We start from the raw sequence: 21,918 nt of genomic DNA on the forward strand, positions 1-21,918 counted from the left end.
TTAGCAGTTTTTCCCATTTTATGTTTTTTTTTTTAAGAAAAAGACTTAATTCAGCTCACCCTAAGGTGCATTTCTGTTTATATTTTGCAGGGAGTGCAACTCCTTTTCCTTTCCTTTTATATGTATTGTATAATGTTTGTCAACTGGTTGAATTGTTCCAGCTTTAGTTTGTTTCACATGAATTCATCATGCTGTTTCTATTTCTTTGAGTAAAGTATAATTTTGCATAATAAAGAAATACATGGTAAAAAACAAAACAATTATTAATAGCATGCTCAATAGGATTTTTACTATGCCTATAAAATAGTTAAACATCCTTAGTGACCATGGTCCTACAGCTTTGGATTCTTTCTAGGGTTGCCAACTGGCTCAAAGTTTTCAGGACTGGTTGATGCAGTCCTGGTTTTAACCCATTGCATGCAGGGACTTTTAGTTCTTACTAATGTATTTCATAAGAAAAACAAAACTACAAGTTCCTGCATGCAATGGGTTAAAATCAAGACTGGATCAACCTGTCCTGAAAACTTTGAGCCAGTTGGCAACCCTAGTTCTTTCTGTTGCCTTGAGTAAAAATCTAGTTACCAGGGATTTAAAGGTCATGAAAGTGATGGAAGAAAATACAATTCTGAGTCAGAATCAAGACCCAACCTAGGAAATTTGAAAGAAAGCATTAAGCTTTGAGTTATTTTCTCAGCTGTACCATGGAGTCTGTTTATAATGGTCATTTGACAGAGACAAATATACATTCATTTGAGAGTATACCTCTTAGGAATATATATCCTAGCTGTTCACAAGGCCATTTCTGACCTTGTTGCATCATTCATTCTTTTGAAAGGACTCTATTAAGTATTAGATTGTAGGTAGGCTATCCTTTTAAAGACCCGTCATCATCTTTTAATTTTTCTCTTCTTAACTTCCCCCAATGTTGTTTCAAAGTCAAGACACCGATACTTAAAAAGAACATTAGTGAAGAGAAAGGTTGCCATTTAATGTTTCCCCCATATATTATTTGCATGCTTTATGTACATAGGATGGAGCAATGCCCAATGATTCCTGCTATTTACGAGCTGTTTCTATGAGTTTGGGTTTTTTTTTTCTTTGCTTTTTATTAGAACACATCATATGTGACTAGGAGAAACAGTTAATAACAGAGTATTTGTAACTTAGTCTAAAGAGCAAAGAATATTGTAGTTCTGTTTGTAAATTAACAGTTCACACATTTAAATAACTAAGGCCTAGATTTATTATTTTGCTATATTTATAGCAAGCCTATTGCCTGCGTTAGAAAAAGGGGCCATGGCTAGGCAAACTTTCCATTTACTTCAACGCATAGTTATTTTACCGCAGATTGAAATCGCAATCTGCGCTATTATAGCAATTTGCTAGATAGAAGTACAGTGTAAAAATCTACTTTTCTTTCAACTCTGTGCTCCAAATGATGCCCAATCTTCACAGGTGTCTACTGTGCTGTTTGCATCTGTGCCCCCCAAGTCTTCCCCACCCCAATCCCTCACCCCGAGTTTTAAGTCCACCCTATTATAGTGCTATAAATAACAAAGTGACCCCACTTTGCTCTCTCTCTCTCTCTCTTTCTTTCTCTCATATATATCCCTGAACTGCAAAATGCGGTAACAGCATATTTTTGGTCCTATCACAGCCACAATGCAGGGGAAATAGGTGTAGTTATTTCCAGCGGTAAAACGTGATAGTGTGTTATTGCATGTATTAACTGCCAAACATTACCATAAACTCCACTTTAACTCCTCCCACATGAATAACTAATGCACATTTTGATAATTTATATGCACGCTAAGGCCCTAATGCAGGCGTAAAGTACTATGGCAAAATGATAAATGACCCTATAAGATACTACATTTAAGCATATCTGGGAAATCTTGGGGCAAGACCTAGAGTCTCCTTGTTGAGAATTTCCAGATTCTTTGGGGGTTTGAGCATTTTAAAAATATAGAAGAAGCAGCAATATCACTGCATTTCAAAAATACTCATCTGTGCTGTTGGAGCACTGGGAGAAAGCAGAGATAGAGCGAAAGGGGAGAGACATATATAGAGAAAAGAAAGTGTTACGCCTTTCGGTCGCAGATGGCTGTGATCTCTCATGCTTCCCTTTTTTTTATCCCGCTTCATCAAGTCTGGAAAGAATGGCGGTCTCTGCCAGTCCCCGCTGACCTCTCCGGTGTTCCCAGGTCAGCGTGGGCGCTGCCGACCGCCATCTTGGACTCGGAATTACCTAGGCATCTACGTGCAAGGGCCTCCTTTGAACACGTTATGGCGGGAACCTCGGGGGCACCAACCCACTAGTGTATTTACTCTGACCAGCCCTTGCATTCCTTGAGTTAGCAAGGAGTTCCATCTTGCTGAATCCTCCACATTCAAGGACTTTCTATTCCTGACTTGGTCTTGGCATCTGGTCACTCTGAGTACCCGCTCCTCTGGGGCGCCCCTGCATTCCCGGCTATCTATCCTCGGAGGGCCTTCCTGCCTGACTGCTACTAGACATGCTTCACAGGTCTCTCTCTCTCTCCAGGATCTATCTGCTGTGAGTACCTCTACTGACTTCTACTATACGAACTTTATTGTGGATTCCAGGTAGTGAATCCCGACCCTCGGGCCACTACCACCTTTCTTCAGTAGAAGCCGTTTCAGCTTTCCTGCACTACAGAATATCTATACACCAGCTACAGGAGCCACTTCTGGGTTCCGGCATTTCTACCAGTTCTTCAACATCTACTGTACAGACTTCCTCGGCATACCCCGCTCTGCGGGCCACTACCGGAGTATGCCATGGATCCCTTCTGACGAGTGCCTACACTCGTCAGAAGGGATCCCTGGCATACTCCGCTCCGGGGGCCACTACTGGATCTTCTCAACTGTGGCCTCACTCTGGGTAATTCCCATTGCCCAGGACTGTACTACTACATCTCCAAATCTGTGGACATTACTTTTTCCTTCCTTCATAATAAAGTCTCTACTTCTAGCTGTGAGCGGAGACACCTCTCATCTCAGCCCAGGGTTCACATTCTTACATAAACTCTCATCTCAGCCCAGGGTTCACATTCTTACATAAACATAACAGATTGCTAACTCCATGGACCCGGCTCAGCTCTCAGCCCTTCAGCCCATCCCTGGTCTGGCCCAAGCATCTTGCTGAACAGCAAAGGACATTGGAGACATTGGCTAATGCCTTCAACCAGCTCAGTTCTCAACTGAACGCTACATCTCTGCCTGACAAGGCTACTGCCTCTTCACCTACTGGATCTGTAAGACTTTCTGTGCTCTTGCCTGCACCCACTCGTTTTACAGGTGATCCCCTATTATGCAGAGGCTTCCTGAACCAGTGCTGTATGCACTTCTCCTTACAGCCTACCTATTTCCCAGACATAGTGTCCAAAACTATGTACATCCTGTCTCTTTTAGATGGGAAAGCCATGGCCTGGGCTTCACCTCTCTGGGAGCGTAATGATCCTATCCTCAGTGATTTGACAGGTTTTCTTACTCTATTTCGTTCGGGTAGTGCCTCTCTATCTCTTAATAAATACTCTATCTATAGCTGTGTCTGACGTCACTGAGACCACGCCTCCCGATGGTGAGGCTCACAGGGCTCCTCCCTGTGGGCAGCTCCATCTCTCACCTTGGCCCAGAGGCCCACATACCTACAAATCCTAACAATCTGTAGTAATATGAGTGAGCATTGTGGGAGCCCTGAGTATAAAGAATTACAGAAGTCGAGATTTCTTAATATAAAGGCCTGTAGGAGAGTACGGAGCTCTGGAAAAGCAAGGAGAAGTTTGATGTGTTAAAGCATTTTGAGATTTTGCACATGAACTGTGGATTTAAAATGTGGTTTTGTAAACAAAGTTTGATCAACTTTGAGTGCTTGATCATAAGGAGCATTAGCAGGATTCAAACTCTGGCTTTGATGGAGCACAGTCCTCTGCTCTAATCCTTGGCTACTCCTCCACATTCCTTTTGGTGTATAATTGATCCCTCTATTCCCTTGTACAACCATATTTTTCTCCTGCAGCTCTTCTCTTTCTTCAATTTGTCATTCCTTTTTTTGCCCCAATGTGACCAAGTGGGAACCTCCTTTCAGAGTCCATGGGCAACCACTTCTCAGGTACAGTTATTGTGTGTACATGATTTGTGTAGGGGTGTGCTGGAGTTCTGTGTCTTATGTTTTTGGTCTGTGCATGAAAGTGGGCAGTGTCTGTTGAGAATGTTCAACTGTGAACATTTCTGTGTAGGCTTTATGTGTGTTTGCTTGGAAGTGAATGACTAGTGTGAATGTTTCAGAATACATGATAGTCTATGTGTCTTTCAGTGAGAGAGTATGTGGTGTCAGTTCAAGTCACTGGGGAGTTAAGTGTGTGAATTTGTTTCTGTCCCTTTCTGTTGCTTTTTTCATCTTTTCCTCCCTCCTGCCCAATACGTTGCTAACACCTTTGCCCTTCTGCTACTTTTCCCCTCCTGCCCATGGCCAGCCTGCAACCATTTGATCTTGCTACTTTTTTTTCTTGGTATTTTTGTGATTAGTGCATACTAACAGGATGTACCCCAGATAGAATTACCACATATGTGTGAGAGAGACAGGCTAAGAGAGAGACTATCTACAAGGCCTTCATAGCAGTAAAGTATTTATATCTCTATAGGAGGGCCATCTAATAGTGTGAGGTGAGGTGTTGGTGGTGGTTTAGGGTTTAGAGGCCAGTTTTTCATGTAGAGTGAGATGTACAAACAGCACAATACACCTTGGTGAAGATTTGACGTCATTTGGAACGAGGAAAATCTCACAAAGATGGAATTTTGTACAATGTTCTCTCACCCTAGCGTAATGGACTCTATAACAGCGTACCATCAAGCTAGGGTGAGATAACACTAACATGAAACTAAAAAAAAAATGAAATTTTGGTGTTTTTCCTTCATTTTGTGGTTCTAATATTGTCTATTTTGTTTTAAACGCATGCACTCCATGAAGTTAACAAGTAGCACATTTAAAACTAAACGGAGAAAACTCTTTTTCACTCAATGCACAATTAAGCTCTGGAATTTGTTGCCAGAGGATGTGGTTAGTGCAGTTAGTTTAGCTGGGTTTTAAAACGGTTTGCATAAGTTCTTGGAGGAGAAGTCCAGCACCTGATATTAATTAAGTTGACTTAGAAAATAGCCACTGCTATTACTGGCATCAGTAGCATGGGATAGACTTAGTTTTTGGGTACTTGCCAGGTTCTTATGGCCTGGTTTGACCACTGTTGGAAACAGGATGCTGGGCTTGATGGACCCTTGGTCTGACTCAGTATGGCATGTTCTTATGTTCTTAAGTGTTTGTGCATGTCAGTCATAAAGTGTGCATTTGTTTTGGCTCTAGTTCTACTTTTATGCATTTTCCTGCTCTTCTTCCCTATCGCCTGGTCAGTATGTTGTGGCTCGCATGACATATAACCAGGTTGATGTCTCTGTGCTCTGTGTGCTGATATCCCCACTCGACATGCTTGCGCTGCTACCATCTTCTTTGCACTCTCCACACATGCGTGAACCCCTGGCTCTCCTCTCCCTCCTGGTCATGCATGCACACTGTCCATGATCACATTAAGAGCCAACAGTCTGACTGACTGACAAACAAACCTATTATACTAAGGGAGTAAATGCAAGAACAAATATATGCACATATACCAGTCACATTTCATCTTTTATTCCCATTGCGATCACGAACATTTAAAGTTAGGATTGTTCATATGACAAAATTAAATTGAGTCAGATCAAACAGCCTCAGAGGTTAATGTGACCCTGTCTTGTGCTTAGTCAAAATTGCTTTACAAGTGTTTAGTGTGCAGTCTGGAAGCTTCAGAACTGATGGTTAAGTAACCAGGCAGCCTGCTCAAACCTCAGTTTTCAAGCTACTGAAAGCTTCTCTCTTCCTCTCTGTAAAATTATTTGTTCTTTGGAAACATTTTTTTCTAACATTTTTCATTCATCTTTCAGATGAATTTTTTTCAATCTTGCACAGAGCATGACATGCATCCCTCCAGGGATAAATATCCCCTTCCCAGATATAACCAATGGGCTATGGCTGGCTTTCCTTAGATCAGACAATCCTATTGTGATGAGAGGACTGAAAAGGAACATGACACTTCTGTACCAAAGATGTCTCTTCCCTGTACTTGATCATCAGACTGTGGCTGACTTGTCCAACACAAAGTCTGTTCTTTAGATCAGATTGCCCTGATGCAGGTAAATGTTCAGTACTGCATTGGGTGCTATCTTCTTCCCAGGACTTGCCATCAGATTGTGGTTGGCTCTGGGAGTATCCTCTTTGGAACAGACTGCTCTCATGCAGTAGAAAAATACTTCTTCTGATAATAATAATCATGTCATCCAATGTTGTGGCAGGAGCGCAAGCATGAACTCCACAGATAAACAGGCTCTGTCTTGTCTCTCCCTGCACTCAATGGACAACCTTAAATATGATGGTTTATCACTATTACTTCTAGTTTTTGAGCCTCTTGCTGACATATCCCATGAATTGATTCTGTGTACCAAATTAGTTTTGGTCTTTTGGGATTTGGTGCTTTATTATGTTTCCCTTCAGTGTCAATGAAATCCGGGGCTGTGGCTGTCAACAGTTTCTTCGCAGAGACATTTGTTCTGTCTTCACAGTATATGTGTATGTTTCTTTAGTATACTTCCACCCTGTGTCATCTTGTGAGATTGCTTGGCTTAGATTTTCTAAAGGGTACAATCCTTCTGTCATGGGGTGACAGGTTGGGGTCAGGATATATCCCCACATGTGTGGTACAGGACAGAGGGCTGGGTAAGGGCTGGTCTTCCACTTAGGCAGCCCCCCTCTCCCACAAGTTGAGACCTTGGATTCTGGAGGCTGATAGGGCCTGGCTGGACCTGGATATGCTGGATGAGGCTGGACAGGCTGGATAGACTGGGCAAGGCAGGCTGGAGAAGGATGGGACACTAGAGCAGGAGGATAGTGGGATAATGAGCAAGGCTGGGACTGGATACTGATACAGACTTGTCAGGAAAACTGTATAGTAACTGGAATTGGATACAAACTGGGGCAAGACAAGACAAAAGCATGCAGGGAATGGAATGTAGGGACTGGACTAGGCAGGGCACAACAAAACTAGACAAGGAGAAGACTAGACAAGGCAGACAAGGACAGGACTGGACAAGGACTAGACAAGGACAACATAGAGCAGAGAACACTGAGGCCAGAAGCCAGCAATATAGAAGGTCCATAGGCTGCTAATCATAAGGCCCAGGGTGCACTAGGCAAGGAGAGACCTAATTAGGCCACAGAGAACGGCCTAAGATAAGAGCAGGCCAAGAGGTCACAAGGCAAGGTAAAGCTTAGATAGGCCATGAGACAAAGAAAAAGATAACAGAAGACCTGGAAGCCACAAGGCATGGAAATGCCTAGATAGGCCACAAGACAAGATATAAGATAAGAGAAGGCCGGAGGCCAAAAATTTGGAGCAAGGTAAGAGCGGCCAGGTCAGAGAGCCAAGGGTGATTCCTTGAAGAGGCACTGAGGTTCTGGAAAGGCAGGGTTAAATGGAGCTGGAGCTTGAGTGTGGTGCAAGGAGTTAGAAGGAGCTTGGCAAGGCTGGAGGTGGGGCTTTCAGAGGACCCCTGGTGGAGGGAAGCCTGCACAACAGGCTGAACTTGGAGTTCCCCCTTTAAGATCCCTTCTCCTGGGTCCCTTTTGCCATGGGGGTTACTTTGGATGGTAATCAGAGGAATCTGGATTGTTGTGGCAACCAAGGGTGCTAGGCACCAAGGTGCTGTACGGTGTCCTTCTGAAACATGGTTCTGGACTCAGTCTTTCTGGATCCATGATCTTGGATCAGCACTTTACTAGCCTGAAGGTCAGTATCATTTTTCTTGGACATGCTAAGTCAAGGTTTCTTGGTCCTAAAAGTAAGGGCCCGGAAATTCCTTGGTACTGGTTCTGAGAGTTAAGGTCTTTGGATCTCTGAGGGGCTGGACCAAAATTCCTTTGGCACTGGGTGGCCATGGTGGTATCACTAGGACACTAGAAATTAGTTTACAGATTCCTTTGAGGCTAGGTGGCAGATTTGGAGCCTCTCCTAGGCTGGACTGAGAACTTGGGCTCTCCCTGAGGCTGGACTAAAGATTTGGCATCTTGCTGGACTGGGCCTCTGTCACAGGGCCATCTGCTGGAAGTGGGACTCTAGCACCAGGACAGTCTGCTGGAAGCGGGACTCTAGCACCAGGGCAGTCTGCTTATAACTGGGTCTCTGGCAAAGGTCATGTTGCTTGAACTGGGCCTCTGGCAGAGGGCATCTCGCTGAAACTGGTGCTCAGTTCTTTGTGCTCAGTATCTGGAGCAGCACCTCCCTCTGGGCACTTGGTGTCTGGAACAGTGCCTCCCTTTGGGTGCTGAGCATCTGGAACAGCACCTCCTTTCTAGTGCTTGGCATCTGAAACAGCGCCTTCTTGTGGGTATTGAGGATCTTGGTAGGATCTTCTTATGGCTGCTTGACATCTGAAAGAGCGCCTCCTTCTGTGTCCTTGGCATCTGAAACATTTCTTCCTTTTTGGCGCTGGCCTCTGGAACAACACCTCCCTGTGGGCATTGAGTACCTGGAGCAGTGTCTTTTTCTACACACTTGGAATCTGGCATAGTGCCTCCCTGTGGCACTATGCCACAGGGAGGCACTTCCCTTTTCGCACTGGATATCTGGAACAGTAGCTTCCTTTTGGTAATGGGTGCCTAGATCAGCTTCTCCCTTCTGGCACTAGGTTAGGGGACTGGAATACCTTAAGTTGGAGTTAAGGCTGGAGAGACAGGTTCCCTCTGAGGCAAGGCTGTGGCTGCAGGATTTTCCTGGAAAGAATCAACAGAACTGGGTCTCTCCTGAAGTGAACTTAAGAATATAAGAATATAAGATATGCCATCAAGCCCAGTATCCTGTTTCCAACAGTGGCCAATCCAAGTCACAAATAGCTGGCAAGTACCCAAACATTAGATAGATCACAAGCTACAATTGCTTATTAATTATCGTCATAGCAGTTTATGGATTTATTCTCTAGGAACTTATCCAAACCTTTTTTAAATCCAGTTACATTAACTGCTGTAACCACATCCTCTAGCAATGAATTCCAGAGCTTAAACTATGTGCTGAATAAAAAAGAATTTTCTTCGAGTTGTTTTAAATGAGCTATTTGCTAACATCATGGAGTGCCCCCTGGTCCTTCTATTATCTGAGAGAGTAAAGAACTGATTTACATTAACTTGTTCAAGTCCTTTCATGATTTTGTAGACTTCTATTATATTCCTCCTCAGTCATCTCTTCTCCAAACTGGACAGCCCTAACTTCTTTAGCCTTTCCTCATAGGGCAGCTGTTCCATGCCCCTTATCATTTTGGTCGCCTTTCTCTGCACTTTCTCCAATGCAGCTATATCCTTTATGAGATGTGGCACTGGTGACCAGAACTGCACACAGTATTCAAGGTGCAGTCTCACCATGGAGCAATACAGAGGCATTATGACATCCTTTGTTTTATTTTCCATTCCATTCTTAACAATTCCTAACATTCTGTTTGCTTTTTTGATTGCCACAGCACACTGGGCCGACAATTTCAATGTATTATCCACTAAGACGCCTAGATCTGTTTCATGGGTAGTAAGTAACTCCTAGGATCGAACCTAACACTGTGTAACTACAGCAAGGGTTATTTTTCCCTATATGCATCATTTTGTACTTGTCCACATTACATTTCATCTGACATTTGAAAGCCCAGACTTCCAAGGTCCTCCAGCAATTTATCACAATCCGCTTGAGATTTAACTACTCTGCATAATTTTGTGTCATCCGCAAATCTGATCACTTTTCATTCATTGTACCCCTTTGCAGATCATTTATAAAGTATTAAAAAGCACCAGTCCAAATACAGGTGCCTAAGGCACTCCACTGTTTACCTTTTTCCACTGTGATAACTGACCATTTATTTATTTTATTTATTTATTTATTTAGAATTTTTATATGTACCAACATTCTCGATACAAATATCAAATCAAATCGGTGTCCATTATAACAAAACAGTCGCGGTTGAGGCGTTACATTAAACAAGGTGTCTGAACAATAGAACATAAATATTAAATAGTGATAAATGAATCATTGAAAAGCGTTAATAGACGTAACAAAATAAATAAAATAAAATACAATTTAATCTCTACTCTCTACATTTAATCCTACTCTCTATCGCTCCGTGGTTGGGGGGGGGGGGGGGGGGGAGGAGTGTGGGAAGAGGGTATGCTAAGCAGCAACTTGAAAGCTGACACATCTAGCAGTGCTTCAAGTAGTGGGACAAACAGGCAATCACCTTTTGTCTCCTCAGTCTTGGCCATTAGACTTCATGGCCTTCTCAATTGTGACAACACATAACACTCAAATCTGGATCATGTTGCTATTCTGTCCCTGGGTAAGCAGATCCAATACACTCAGCTGTGCTGTGTCTTCCCTGGGTGGCTTCTGATCTGTTTGAGCAGGAAAGTAGGAACGGAATGCCAGCCGTGGCTCAGCTCAATTTCTAGGGGAGAGGCAAAACTAGTGTACACTGCTGGCTCAACTCCACTTCCTTGTGTCCCAGAAAGCCACTCTGGGTTATTTCCCCAATAATTGATATAAAAACATATATACAGAGTTATGAGGCTGGGGAAGGAACTACTCCAGAATCACCAGGGATAGGGCAATTACACACATAGGGCCTTATTTTCACAGGGTGAAGGAGGAAGAAAGTTTCCAGAAATACATTGTAATTAAGGAGTGGGCTAGGGATGTGGGTTCTGCATCACTAGACCAAAGAGGAGGAGAGGGTTGGATTGAGAGAACCCCATGGCCACTATCACCCATCTATAATTTTCTACTGTGGATCTGTATTCTCAGTCTGCGCTAGTGCTTTAGCTACTTGTGCTCATCCAATATATAGAGAGTGTGAAGAAATTGTTAGGGTACAAGCTTAAGAATAAAAATGTCTTTAAATCCCATGGACTTTAGATATCACATAATATAAATGCAATATGAACAAACAATAGAGATGCAATAGCTAACTATCAAAAAATAGACTCTTACACATCCCTAACTTTTAGCCAGCTCACCCATCTCTGTGCTGATAATCTATAGCCATTGAAAATCATTTGAATGAGCAAAGGAATAGTTCTCTTACATCCTGTGCTTCAGAGGCCTTCATGCAGTTCCCAGCAGAAATCAATCACTCTCTCCTTGGTGATATACAATGCTGGCCCCCTCAACCTCTTCTATGTGCTGAACATGGAATGGACTAGAATAGTGATGAGATTGAAGCTATTTAACAGAACTAGTAGAGCAGCTGGAGATACAGGTAATGTGAGATGTTCCCCAGCTAGTTCACATTGATATTGATTTGACATCATAAAGGGAAGGGAGGGAGCAAGAAAAGACATGAGTAAAATCTAAAATCTGGCATAGATCATTTTAGAGATACAGGACACAAAGAAATAAGTAGGAGTTACTACTGACTTCCTAGATTAATGCCCTTGAGCAGATGGAGAGAACAGACAAATCTTAATCTTCAATAATTCTTATGTTATTGTATTGTATTCTCAGTTCCTGAGCTAACTTGTGCTGAGCCAATAGCAGCTAGGGATGTGAATCGTTTTTGGCGCCGCCATCGTAAAGATGGGCGCTGCCATCTTTAAAGATGGCGCCGGCCATCCAGTGCTCCTACCATGTGACAGGGGCCGGCCAATGGCACGGATACCCTGTCACATGGTAAGGGCAAAGGGCCATCGGCGCCATCTTTATGAGTGGCAGCCGACGGCCCGAGAACGGGAGATCGCTCCCAGGACCACCACTAGACCACCAGGTAATTTTAAAATGTTTTGAGGGGCTCGGGAGGGTGGGGGAAGCTAAGGGGTCATTTTTAAAGGGTCGGGTCGGTTTTTTTTTTATCGGGCCATCGGCGCCATTTTGAGTGGCCGCCAAAATGGCGCCGATGGTTTGAGAGCGGGAGATCGGTCCCCGCGCCCCCACTGGACCACCAGGTACTCAAAAAATGTTTTGGGGGGGTTCGGGAGTGTGGGGGAAGGTAAGGGGTCAATTTTAAAGGGTCGGGCCTCACTAAAAAAAACACCACCAAACAGATTTTTTTCTCCCTCTAGCCTAACCCGATCGTTAAGACGATCGGGCACACGATTCACATCCCTAATAGCAGCTGCATGCTCAAGTCCATTCCAGGTATTGTCCACATAGCAGGCCTTAGGAAGAATGTTGGTTCAGGATTGCAAGGTCACAGAGGATATCCTCGCAAGCATACTCCTGTGATAATCAACCCACTCCTCCACACTCCAAGGCAGTCAGGTGTTCATTTTATCCACAATGATTATGCATAAGCTGAAAGAGCCTTTCCTTGATTGCTTAATGATCTTCAGGCATATTACTGTGGATACCATTAACATTTGGCCCTAGGTGTGTCCTGATGAATGGACGAAGAATCACACATAGAAACCATCTGCCTAATTGCCACTTGTAGGTTTAAGTATTTTAAATTATACACGCACAAATCAATATGAGCACACATAATACATGCACAAATTAATGTATGTGCACGTTCCTCATCTACTTTAATTAGATATACACATAATGCTTATATGTGTACATTGACCTTCACCTGTGCGCATAATGTTCGTCTGTACTCTCACAAATTACCCAGCCTACAAAAATATATTTTTGCTATTTCTGGCCTACTTGCATCATATCTCTGGAACATAGAGCAATGAGCAGGAAGCCCAAATTCCTACCAAGTGTGGTAGATATGCTGTTAGAGCATAACATGTGAGTCCAGAATCTGATATACATTCCCTAATGCAAGAGAGTGGGGGCCTACAGGAAGCAGCAGGTCTGTCATTAACAGCATCTACCATCACAACTGCAGCATTAGTGAGCTAATGCACAAGAGGTGGGATCTGAGGCAGCTGGAGAAAAGGAAGTAGGCTAGGATGGTTGCTGAGGGACCAGATAGCCACATAACCTTGACCCCGTCTGAGCAGTTGGTGCTCAGCACACTATTCAAAGCTGCTGTTGGAGGAATTGGCCACCTAGATAGCATGGAAGCTCAATGGCAGCAAGGTGAGCATAGTATGTAGCATAGTCAAATCTGTGCACCCAATACTGTTTTTTCTGGATTGAATCTTCTTCTCATAAACCTTAAATGGTTAGGTGATATTAAAGATGTGAATCGTGTGCCAGATCGTCTTAACGATCAGATTCGGCTGGGGGGGGGGGGGGGGAATCTGATCGTTAAGATATGTGAATTGGAATCGTTTCCGATTCCAATTCACATTGCTAATTTTTGTTTTAGGGAGGCCCGCGCCGCTAAAAAAAACAAAAACCACCCGACCCTTTAAATCGACCCCCCCCTCCGACCCCCCCAAAACCTTTTAAAATTACCTGGTGGTCCAGGGGGGCCTCGGGGAGAGATCCAGGGGGGCCTCGGGGAGAGGAGAGATCCAGGGGGCCTCGGGGAGAGATTTCCTGGCATCAGCTGTTCTAAAAAAAAAAAAAAAAAAATGGCGCCGATGCCCCTTTGCCCTTACCATGTGACAGGGTATCCGTGCCATTGGCCGGCCCCTGTCACATGGTAGGAGCACTGGATGGCCAGCGCCATCTGGCACGGATACCGTGTCACATGGTAAGGGCAAAGGGGCATTGACGCTATATATTTTTTTTTTTTAGAACAGCTGATGCCAGGAAATCTCTCCCCGAGGCCCCCCTGGATCTCTCCCCAAGGCCCACCGAGGCCCCCCTGGACCACCAGGTAATTTTAAAAGGTTTTGGGGGGGGTCGGGAGGGGGGGTCGATTTAAAGGGTCGGGTGTTTTTTTTTTTTTAGCGGCGCGGGCCTCCCTAAAAAAAGGGTCAGGAGGGTGGGGGAGGTTAAGGGGGATCGATTTAAAGGGTCGGGTGGGTTTTTTTTTATCGGGCCATTGGCGCCATTTTAATTAGTGGCAGCCAAAATGGCGCCGATGGCCCGAGAGCGGGAGATCGCGCCGGGACCCCCCCCCCCACTGGACCACCAGGTAACTTAACATTTTGGGGGGGTTTGGGAGGGTGGGGGAGGGTAAGGAATTGGTTTTAAAGGGTCGGGGTGGGTTTAGGGGTTGTTTTAGTGTGCTGGTTTTCCCGCCCTCCCCCAAATAATTCCCGTGCCCTATTTCACGATAGAATACAAATGCCCCTGACGATAAATCGGGGGCATTTGTATTGTATTGTGCACTCTAACGATTTTGGACGATTTTAAAATTATCTGATGATAATTTTAATCGTTCAAAAACGATTCACATCCCTAGGTGATATACTAGTGCACTGATGTACAGCTGACGCACTAACAAGCATTCTTGGCATCTACAAATGCTGGCTTTCCATATAGACTACAGATAATAAAGCAGTCTAGTGATATCCATCAGCACTTTAATCTATGAGACACTAAATGCTTTTTACAACTAATGACCCAATAAACATTCTGTTCAACTAAAGTATAGATAAAGCTTAATGGTTAAATGTCTATCAGTATGCACATAGTAACAGCTAAAAAGCAGTTTTCAGTCATCTCCTGATCCAACATACAGGAAGGGTCTTTGGGACAGCTCTGGCAACATTCTCTTATGCTTGCCAGCTGCAGGAACCCGCGACCGGCCTCACTCACCAGACGCCACTTCGGGCCTGTCCCGGGCATCCTAGTTGTGGCAGGGAGCTGCTGCCGCTGTTAAACCGCGGCTTGCCATCACTGTCCTTCCACTGCTCCCTCCTTGGGAGCCGCTGTCACCCCAACGCTGTTTCCCTATGCGTGCACCTCCCCTCGATATTTAAAGGGCCTGCAGTGGGAAAGTGCCAGTGGTCTCCGCAGATGATGTCACTACCTCGGCATTATTTAAGGCAAGTTCCTGCCTGCAAACCTTGCCTTGGCAACAGGTCTTCTCACTCCTTTTGATCTGTTTGTTGCTTCCTGAGTTCCTTGGACTGCCTTGGCTTTTGACTTTGGACCGGATACTGATCACAAGATGCGTCAACCCCTGCCTGGAACCCAACTACGAGATACACTGCCTGCCTCGACCCCTGGCTGGAACCTGACCATGAGATATGCCACCTGCCTCACACCTTGCCTGGAACCCGACCACGAGTTATGCTGCCTGCCTTGACCCTTGCCTGGAACCTGCACTCTTACTCTGCTGCCTGATCCAGAACTACATCTAATCTCCAGCACCTCTCCTACTCCTGTACTTCCATCATTACAGAGACCCCACATAAGTCCAGCTGGCCCTGGCACCCGAGAGCTCAACATAAAGGAATCGTGGGCTGGTAGTGGTGAAGCTCCAGTGGGGTTTCTGCTCTTCATCAGCCTCGCCTGCCAATGGTGGGGGCCTGTGGAACTCCTCCCCATAGGTTGCGTCAACTCTCCCTCAGTCCAAGGGTCCACCAGTGCAACAGGTTGCCAAGGCCATGGACCTGGCGGAGGCTTCTGCTTACAGGCCATTCCGAACTTGACCCAGAAGATTCTGGAGCAATAGAAGGTCCTGGAAGCACTAGCGGCTTCCATGGAACACCTTAGCGCTCGCCTAGACTCCACAGACGGCAGGCTCATCTATTCAATCTACTTAGGGCTATAAGGTCCCTGTGCCAACCACACACCCCATCATACCACTCCCGGCTACTTCCCATTACTCCAGGGAGCCCAACTTTGTCTGGGCTTTCTGAATCACTGCAACATGCATTTCTGCCTTCAATCTGCACTGTTTCCCGATGACATCACTAAGACCACATACATCCTCCCCCTCTTGGATGGCAAGGCCTTAGCATGGGTCTCTCTTTTGTGGGAGCAGTTTGATCCCATCTTATGGGATTTTTGGGGCTTTATGGATCTCTTCCAGACAGTCCTTGATGGTCCAGGTTGACAGCAGCCTCTGGTATGAATCTCCTACATATCTATCAGTGCACTCGTTCCCTCACCGATTATGCCATTGAATTCCAGACCTTGGCCTCAGAACTCCACTGGGGTGAGCAGTGAGCACTGTCTTTGTTCCATCTTTTTGGATGGCTTGGCGGCCTGAATTAAGGATGAGCTAGCAGCATGCGAGCTTTTTGCCTCGCTCGACACTCTCATAGACCTTGCTGGCAGGATTGACCGTTGGCTCCAGGAATGGAACCAGGAATAGTAAGTATGCAGGAGATGCCCGACTACCATCCATTGCTCACGGCACCCTCCTTTGCCATCGGAAAGTCCTTCATCCTCTGGAATTGCAATGGAAGAATCAATGCAATTGGGCTGCTGCAGGCTGATCCCGGGGGAGTGCCTCCGGCGTTGCCAGGCCGGACTTTGTCTCTGTTGTGGTGAGCCTAGCCACCTAATAGCCCATTGTCCAGTAAGGCCGGTAAACTCTTGGGCCTAGGTCTCAGCGGGGCATTGACCCTAGGCATGACCACTCCAATTCCCCCACTATCTCTTCCTGTGACGATCTTGGTGGGAGATCAGGACTTCTCCACTATTGCCTTAGTGGATTCCAGAGCAGGAGGCAACTTCATGAGGAAAGCTCTAATAGAACAGATTCTCACTCTCCTCTGCCCGGTCCCATTGGTCCTCTCTTCCATCCACAGGGACCCTCTCTCAGGGAGGGTTACTCATACCACAGCGCCACTCAAGTTTTGCCCTGATTCCCTTCATGTAGAACACCTGGCATTCCATCAATAAAGCCATTCACCCTACAGTTCTCGGGTTGCCTTGGCTCCAGAAGCATTCTCCCTAATTTGATTGGGCCACCTTGCAGCTGTCCTGGTGGGATCCGGACTGTCATACTACCTGCTTGGAGAAACTGGCTATCCAGCAATGCCTTTCAACTTCCGCTACTCCCGCCGGCCTTCCTCCACAGTATGCACAATTCGTGGACATCTTCTCCAAACAAGGTGTGGATACTCTGCCTCCTTACTGTGAATTCAATTGTGCAATTAATCTCTTACCCGGTACTATACCCTCGCAGGGAAGGGTCTACCCTTTATCACTGCCAGAAACCAGAGATATGTTGGAATACATTCAGGAGAATTTGCATAAAGAGTTTATCTGCCACTCAACCTCCTCTTCAGGCACAAGCTTCTTTTTCATGGGTAAGAAGGATGGCATTCTCCATCCATGTATAGATTATCATGGGTTGAATGCCATTACTCAGAAAGATCACTACCCACTGCCTCTAATTTCTGAGTTATTCGACCGCCTGCAAGGAGTCAGGATCTTCTTCAAGTTGGACCTCAAGGGAGCATATACCTTAATCCAAATCCGGGAAGGTGACGAGTGGAAGACAGCCTTCAATACCAGGGATGGCCATTACAAATATTTATGCAGAATAAATTTGATAGTCCAATAAATATTTTCAAGCAAAATTTTTAATAATCCAAAACGGCAACTCCACTGTGTTATAGCAATGATTTAAAGGGTCCCCCAACTCGGACCCCGTGTTTAGCCGACAGGCTGCGTCGGGAGGGACAATCATCTTTATAACAGCATTCTGTAAATACAAGTATATAAATCAGGACCAAATATAATAGGGCAAGCCGATATAGAAGCAAGAACTTGTTCATACATAAAAATATAAGAACATACCGTATTTGTTGATAGGTAAGATTTACACGGAGCACACAGGCTTACAGCGTTACAGCGATTTAAAGAGCTACTACATGTTTTGGCATGAAAATTCAAACCAATCAGTGAAACAAACAGAATAGCCAATCAAATTACAGCAAGAGAAGCAGGAATGATAGCCAATCAAATCATGGCAGTGACACATCAAGTAAAGAAACTCCATTCTAATTCAGCATTCAATCCTTTAGGTGCAACAGTATCCACCATGTAAATCCACTTTTATTTCTTCCTGTCAAAAATTCAGAAAAGTTGCCCCCCCCCACTCAGATAATTTGGAAAAGTTTAAGGGTGACTTAAAGGCTGTCATGTTCAAGAAGTTCCAATGGGATGAATTTAATTATAAAAAAGGATACACCTACTCATGGATGGCCACCAATCGCACCCTGAAAAAAACAGTGACGTTTGCACAATCCTCTTCAGATGACTCCTCAGGAGAAGAAGAGTTGCCTACTACACATCAGGAAGAACAGACAGTCTCCACAATATTTCCTCCACCTAGTCACACATTCTCATCTATTATGCCATCTTTCTCATCTGCACTGCCTTTTTTAGATCCAGCACAGTCACACCGGAACTTCCAAAATACTCGGTCTCGGGGATGGGCCGTACCCCAACAATCACAAAGGGTTACCCGAGCCACACGCCAACAGCAAGATCCATGGCAGTGAATAATGGTAAACCTAATAATGTGAGTCCAAAGTTCCTTTGGGGCTGGCAATGGCTGTAACAGCCCCCCTTGGACTCACATCTCCACCAACTCACATCTCCACCAACTTCATTGTGGATTTACCCCTTTCAAATGGCAACACAGTCATCTGGGTGGTAGTTGACCGCTTCTCAAAGATGTCTCATTTCATAGCCTTGCCCGGTCTCCCTTCAGTTCCCCAATTGGCACAACTCTTCATTCAGCACATGTTTGATCTCCATGGACTTCCCAAACATATTGTGTCTGACTGTGGCCCTCAGTTTACGGCAAGATACTGGAAGGCTCTTTGTAAGAAGTTCAAAATTACAGTAGACTTCACTACTGCGTATCAAGCAAATGGCCATTCCGAACGTACAAATATGACATTGAAGAGTTTCTTAGTAGCCTATGTCAACTCCCATCAAGTTTCCAAATTCGATGACAAACAATCCCATATCAAAAAATATCATCTATATGGTATAGTCTGCAGTGATTAATTTGTCTTCTGTCCCATTAATGGAAATACAGGAGAAGGTACTTAACCGTGGACTTTCTTTTGTACTTAGTACCCACATGATCTATTTGAAAGTCAAATTTCTTTGTTTAGATTTTTTTGGTTGCTGAGTGTCATTTTTTTTCTAGATAATAGGGTACGGGCTCTGATACGTCTATAGTAAAACCATGCTCTAAATGGATACCACCTAGAGCAATTGATCCACATATTCAAACCTTTCATGATTTGGTGTTATAATATTTGAGAAAGATCAAAAATACATGAAGGACTTCTTCCATACCTCATTGCACTGCTGTGGCCTGGAACATCATGGCTGGTTCTCTTGGAAGTATGCCTTGATGTCAGCAAGAGGCATCTACCCATGTTTAAAAGGAGGCACCTAGCGGTGGAATATCGAGATGTGAAGGGCTTCCTCCATTCCTCGTTGCCCTGCTCTGGCCTGGAACATTGCAGCTGGTTTCTTCGGAGGTGCAGCTTTATTTTGCAGTACAACATTAGTTTGCTGCTTATCTTGCAACTCCTTTTGATTCATTCTTCCTTTTAGATGGGTAAGAGGAGAGAATGGGTTCAGGTCGAATCTGCACCTCTTCCATCCAAATAGCATACTATTCCTCATATTTATAGGACTTAGCTCAGGTGATCTCCTCATTACTGTCAGTGTGAATAAGATGGTGCTCCACATACCTCCCTTGATACATCACAAGATTTCTTAGATATATTTAATTTGAGTAATCTTTTGGAACAATCTGTAGATGTGATTAATGAACATGTTGCTTTGTTAATTACTTGTTTCTCTGAGACTGAGAAAAACTTGATAATAGCAAAGATGCTCTTTTAATGGGTCATAAATTTCAGATATTCCCTGATGAATCTAGGCAAACTCAAAATAGAAGGAGGGCATTCCTTCAGTTTAAAAATGCCATCCTTATTTTGTGGAATAGGGGGGATTTTTCCAGAGATATCCTTCTAAATCGTTCTTTAAACTTGATGGGAATCTTCAGATTTAAAGGCATTGTTAGATTCTAAGGGGGGCATTTACTAAGATTTCTCCCATAGACACAAAATGGGAGAAAACCTTTAGTAAATAGGCCCCTATCCCCTAGATTTATCAAAATGCTATATTTATAGCAGAAATAGTACCCACAATTAAAAAAAGGGGATTGGCTAGGCTAATTTCCCTGTTCCCGCATCAGTAATTTCTGTAAGGTATGATAAGTTTATCACACCTGTACTAATTTATTTTTATTTATTTATTTAACTTTTTTTATATACCGACAATCGTTTGAACATCTTATCGGTTTACAGAGAAAGTAATACAGCAACAGGCTTTACATTAAACATGGAACATTGAGTCAACGTACGTAATGGAGTAATACAGCTTAAGAAAATGTACATATGCGGGAGTCAACATTGAAACATATTTACAGATGCAGGTAGTGAAGTAGTAACTAGAAACATATTCACAGTTACAGGTAGAGAGATAGTGAAGGAAAGTGTGACATGGGGAGGGGATAGGGGGTCAAAAGGCTAGAGGGGGGGAAGCAGGTGTGTGGGGGGGGGGGGAGGCTGGCTAGCGGGAGCAGGGAGGATGAGGTCCATAGGGGATTAAGGAATTGACGATCATGTGAATGCTTGCTTGAAGAGCCAGGTCTTAAGATTTATCTACCACAGAGGCATTACAGGAGAGAGAGAGACTCTGTAGATACTTATATTTCATTTCATTATAAATCAACATGAAGGAATCTACCACTATAAATATACATAATTTTAAAATGTTAATTTATGATATACAAACATTTTTATTATAAAATATTAATAAATTTAATTAAACAATGATACTCAAATTGAAATGTTATTAATAAATGTATAATACAATAATACAAAAAATACATTTCAAAGGTAACAATAGCAAAAAAAAAAATCTCAAAAACAAAACCTGACAAAAAACATGCCTCATATCACATGATATGCCTCATATCACAATGCCTCATATCACAATATATTACAACAATATCATACCATTCACTACACATCTCACTATAAACATCCTCAGCTCATTTATTTCAAGTAAACATATACCGTACTTGTTTATTTAAAAAAATGATGCATTATATCCCACATTTATTATTAAAGCCTATCTCAATCTATAAACTTGTCACATCCCTACAAAGTAGGATCCTCTCTGTTTCTCAAAATCTGGGCTTCTTCAGGGGATCTATAAACAAATTTCTTCAGGGGATATATGAAATGTTCTGCGTGTTGAATCGCTATGATCGTGTAAATGAGGTTCTCATTCCAAAGCTTTTGGAAGGCAAACACTATAGTATCTAGACTATTTGCCCGTGGAGATTTGTCAGATGAGATTAACTTAAAATTTAACATTGCAGTTTTATATTGTATGCATTGTACAATTGGTAACCAGCGTAAACTAGCTAAGATGGGAGTGATATGATCTCTGTGCTTGATTCCAGTGATGAGTCTAGCAGCAGAGTTTTGTAACAACTGAATTGGTCATAAAGAAGAGGAAGGCAAATCTAGATAAGTGATGTTACAGTGATCTAGTAGTGGAAGAATGGAAGATTGAACTACTGTAGAAAAATCAACATCCTCTAACATATGTTTAAGATCAGATAAGACTCTCAACTTAAATATCCTGATCGGATAATTAATTTTATATGATACTGAAAAGAAAGATAAAAATAGATTCAAACACCTAAATTTCTCATTTTAGAATGAAGGGGAAAAGAAAGGCCATCAATGATAATTGATGAAACATTCAGTTGTGAAGAGGCTTTTTGCAACAAAATGAAGTCTGTTTTAACCATATTTACTGCTACTTTGTTCTAAAGTAGCCACTGTAGAGGTCCAAGATGATTGCACCCATATTAAAAATTGAATATCGTCTGAATATATCTTGTAAGCATCCGATATTCTAGAGTGGAGCTTACAGATTGGAGCCATGTGATTTTAAAGAGAAAGGCATACAATGTAGAGCCTTGAGG

This window comes from Rhinatrema bivittatum, chromosome 1 (genome assembly GCF_901001135.1).
Source record: "Rhinatrema bivittatum chromosome 1, aRhiBiv1.1, whole genome shotgun sequence".
NCBI classification, from domain to species: domain Eukaryota; kingdom Metazoa; phylum Chordata; class Amphibia; order Gymnophiona; family Rhinatrematidae; genus Rhinatrema; species Rhinatrema bivittatum.